Genomic DNA, 5,000 nt, shown 5'->3' with positions numbered 1-5,000 from the left:
GATAATGATAATAATAATAATAATAATAATAATAATAATAATAATAATAATAATAATAATAATAATAATAATAATAATAATAATATAATATAATAATAATATAAATTATAGATAATTTATTCATTGTCTTAATTGATCTCTGCAATCGAGTGCCGATCTCAACCTTACTGTAATAGACAGCTTAGTCTTATGTGATACAAAGATCGTTGTCGCGATTTCTCTATCCGCAACTTGAAAACGAAAGCGAGATTACGGATAGCCTTAACCAACGCTCGCAGTATCTAAGTATTAATTTATGTTGCCTTGAGAAATATAACTTAACACAAATAAAAGTATTTAAAAAGTTATTTTGGTTAACAAGCTTAAATGGAAACTGGACGCTTTCTGGAGATATGTATTCATTAACCCTATCCTTACCAACATCGTCACATTCGTTACGATACAACCAATATTTTTCTTATTCAAATGTCTTTTGTACATCATAAAATTTAAAGAACATGAACAGTGTTTTGTAGGCCATGTTTTACTAAAGAAATTTTGCATCAGAAGAACTTAATACAATTGTTTTTGAGTGATAGAAAATATATTATTTTTGTGTTAGTTGGGTGTGAAGTTTTGGGGAAAATCGTGAAAATGGCTGGTAAGGAAGGTGAGAGTTAAAGGAGGACAACAAAACATTAAACATACGTTTGTGTCGCTGAAAACTTGTTCCCCTCGAGTTTTTGGATAAAATAAACCTCGGATTAGATCAATTTTCTTTCTGGTCCCCATGGGCTTATCTTAGGCCCACTGCGGTGTATCTTTTACGTCCAAGCCTGGAAAATACAAGACGGTTCTATCCATTTTTTATGGTGCACACACTTACAAAATCTCAAAAATTTTCCAAAAAATAATAAAAAAAGGTGAAGACATTGACATCGTCGGGACCGCGGAAGAATGTCTCTATAGGTGTGATGTCGATATATCAGTCATTTTAAAACTGAAAGAGAAACTAATGAGAAAATGCAAGAAAATATTAAGGAAAGTCAAAATTGATGGTATGGTGGCCTTTGAAAGGGCGGATTTTGAAATTTATGATGGTTCACTTGATATGACTTTAATAGTCTAATATTGTGGTCCATCTCTGAAGGCCAAGAATAAGTTTATGGATCCTTTCCTCAGCACTGGGCGGACCTCAAATAAGGAAGCACCCTCATGAAGTTGCTGTGGAAAACAGTGGAGGGTCTTGATAACTTCCATGGTGCCATAGCCTGAAACTGGTCCCAATGGTACCTTATCATCATCTGACTCCACAACGGCAATGGCGTCTTCAATAAATTAACAATAATAATAATAATAATAATAATAATAATAATAATAATAATAATAATAATAATAATAATAATAATAATAATAATAATAATAATAATAATAATAGAGCTTTATTGTTCAAAGAAATGGAAATTTATTTTGGTTCACATTGATGCCAATATAAAATATTATAGTTATATCATAGTGGACACAGACACGTTCACAAACCACACTCAAGTAGGTTACATATACATATACATAAACGCACACTTGACTCCTGAACTTAACTCATCAATGAAGTAGAAACAAACATAGTCATAGACATAGACTTCACAACAGAGAGGGAAATATGAATAGATAATAACTAAACAAAACTAATAATCATCAATATTATGACAGGAGTGATGATGATCATGACAACTACGGTGACAATGAAGATAATGCTGCTGCTGATGATGATGATGATGATGATGATGATGATCAGAAGACATGTATTATATGAAACTTAAATAGGGAACCATGAGCACACTATCAATACTAAAAATCTCATATACCTCCCCCCACCCAACTTATCTTCTTTTCAAGCATTTTAATCCCACCCCACCCTTGACAAATACCCTCTCTCTATACACTCTTCAATTAACGAATTAAAATTGACCATAGTTTCTATGCCCCTCCCAATTAGCTGATAAAATGACAAATCGTATTGCCCAGCAATCGGGAATTGGCGTAATAACGGTAGGTAAAATAAGCTCCTCCTACTTTGATTCTTGATGAATTTTGTGGAGACGATCAACATTTCTTTTAGATGTTACATAACTATCAACCGACATTCCACATATTAATGAGAAGACACAAATAATGAAACTCACCCCTTTGAACTTGCTGATCAGTCTCTCTAACTGATGATGACACATACCTAATATTAGTAGATACTAGACTAGGTGTGAAATGTGAAGAACATGCGAAATTGCGGCATCCGTCCCTTTGATCTAACAACGTAGACAAGTCTGTCATGTATGGTGAGAGGGCAAGAGAAGAACACCCCCCCCCCACCCCTTCTCTCTCTCTCTCTCTCTCTCTCTCTCTCTCTCTCTCTCTCTCTCTCTCTCTCTCTCTCTCTCTCTCTCTCTCTCTATCTATCTATCTATCTATCTCTTTCATCGTTGTAGTCGTCGTCATAGTAATGGTAGTAATAGAATTAGTGATAGTAGAAGTTGTAGTAATAGTGGTAGTAGTAGTAGTAGTAGTAGTAGTAGTAGTAGTAGTAGTAGTAGTAGTAGTAGTAGTAGTAGTAGTAGTAGTAGTAAAAGAAGTATAATAGATTGATAGTTTAATGGATTGATGACCAAGTTGATTGACCATGAAGTTCACACTTTCATCACACCCTCGCAACATTTTGTTTATTTATTTTTATATAATGTTTGCTAACAATGCGAATGTTCTGTCCCCGAAATGCCAATGTTTACTGTTTTCTCATATAATTTAACGCTGCCAGTTTTCTGGAAACCCCGTATATCGTTAGTCTCTCTCTATTCTCGATTCATCCGATAACTGCTGACATCTTAAATACGATGGCGGCGATTAGCCAATAAAAATTGGCTGTTGCCTGGTCTGCTCCTAGTAGTCTGTGCCACCCACCAAAAAGAAATTTTAAAAAAAAAATGAAAATAAACAAAACTATTTTTCAATTTCTCTAAAATGCAGTGCCGATGCTCAGCTTGTCGATCTCGGTATTATGGTCATTACCAATGCCACTATTACTGGTATTCAGTCTCGATACGGCTTTGACAATAGTTAATTTATTGAAGACGCCATTGCCGATGTGGAGTCAGATGATGATAAGGTACCATTGGGACCAGTTTCAGGCTATCATCATCATTGCCTTTTTCACCCTGGGTCAGGGTGTAGGCCACAGACAAACAGTTTCCATCCTTCCCTATCCTGAGCTATCTTTTTAATATCATTCCAGGTCTTACCACTTCTCTGTATATCAGCTTCTTTAATTCTTCTCCATGTTTCTCGTGGCCTTCCCCTTGATCTTCTGCCCTGAGTGTTCTTGTCAAATACTTTCTTTGTTATAGTGGAGTCGTTCTTTCTAAGCGTGTGTCCAATCCACCTCCATCGTCTTCTTCCTATTTCCTCTCCCACTGGTTTCTGCTGTGTTCTTTTCCATACTTCTTCATTTTTTATTCTATCCATCCATTTTATTCTGAGTAGCTGACGCATGCACCTGTTTACGAAAATCTGTACCCTCCTTATACATGCCTGTGATGCGTTCCAAGTTTCACATCCATACTAGTTTCAGGCTATGGCATCATAGAATTTATCAAGACCCTCCACTGTTTTTCACAGCAACTTCATGAGGGCAGCGAGTTCCTCACTACAAATACCTTGGTGTAACAATTGATGACAGGCTCAAGTGGGATGTACACTTGAAAATAATTAGGCATAAGATGTGCAGACGTACATATTTTTTATCAAAATACTCTCAGTTTAGAATAGATAAAACCCTCTGCACATTATTTTATAGAGCAGTAATCGAAAGTGTTTTGTCATTTTGTATAACAGCTTGGGGAGGCAATTGCTTAGCAGTGGAAAGGAACAAAATAAATTCAAATATTTAAAAATCCATTCAACGCTATATAAATGATGTTGACGATGTAAATCTTTTATATGAGAAATTTTATATAAATAAAATAACTAAAATATTAAATGAACATTATCATCAACTAAGACCATCAGATATTATGTCAGAAAGAAGTGGTCGCCTTTTCTCTATTTCAAGGAAAACAGAGAGACACCGAAAATCTTTTCTGCCGTCCAGTATTAGGCTTTGTAACAATAAGCAATAATCATTTTGTATAATTATATCGCATTTTTACTTTCAAAAAAATTTAAATATTAATTTATTAATTTATTTGTTTTGCAATCTTTTCAATTTTCAATGTATAGTGACACTTTTAACTATTTTACAGTGTTGAAATTATTCATAATATAAAGCGCAGCTCTGGTTATGGAGCTGCTCCTTTTTTATATATACATCCTATTTCCATTGTATTTTTATCTTATTGTGTAAATTATAACAAGTCTGTACAAAAATTTCCTTTTTGGGATGCAATAAAGTATTATTATTATTATTATTATTATTATTATTATTATTATTATTATTATTATTATTATTATTATTATTATTAGTATTATTATTATTATTATTATTATTATTATTATTATTATTAGTATCATTATTATTAATATTATTATTATTATTGTTATTATTATTATTATTATTATTATTATTATTATTATTATTATTATTATTATTATTATTATTATTATTATTATTATTATTATTATTATTATTATTATTATTATTATTATTATTATTATTATTATTATTCTTATTATTCTCTCATTATTATTATCATTATTATTATTATTATTATTATTATTATTATTATTATTATTATTATTATTATTATTAAAATATCGGTCTATATACTATCTTCTTCTTCTTCTTCTTCTTCTTCTTCTTCTTCTTCTTCTTCTTCTTCTTCTTCTTCTTCTTCTTCTTCTTCTTCTCTTCTTCTTCTTCTACTACTACACTACTACTACTACTTACTACTACTACTACTACTACTACTACTACTACTACTACTACTACTATCTTCTTCTTCTTGTGTACTTGTGGAGTTGACAAAATAAACTGA

General features: G+C 32.0%; 1 long non-coding RNA gene across 1 annotated transcript in view; it reads right to left on the bottom strand.

Moving 5' to 3' along the window:
- LOC144976474 (uncharacterized) overlaps positions 1 to 5,000 on the bottom strand; it is a 119,145-nt gene that overhangs the window by 39,962 nt on the left and 74,183 nt on the right. Inside the window, exon 2 of the long non-coding RNA XR_013646111.1 lies at positions 688 to 815. This is a non-coding gene — a long non-coding RNA (uncharacterized LOC144976474). The remainder of the gene's footprint in view (positions 1 to 687; positions 816 to 5,000) is intronic.

Source organism: Berghia stephanieae, chromosome 7, assembly GCF_034508935.2.
Source record: "Berghia stephanieae isolate SIO BIC M18660-M18661 chromosome 7, UCSD_Bste_1.3, whole genome shotgun sequence".
In the NCBI taxonomy this organism is placed as follows: Eukaryota; Metazoa; Mollusca; class Gastropoda; order Nudibranchia; family Aeolidiidae; genus Berghia; species Berghia stephanieae.
Note: the sequence above shows the minus strand (reverse complement) of the source record. Positions and strands in the feature narration are given on the sequence as shown.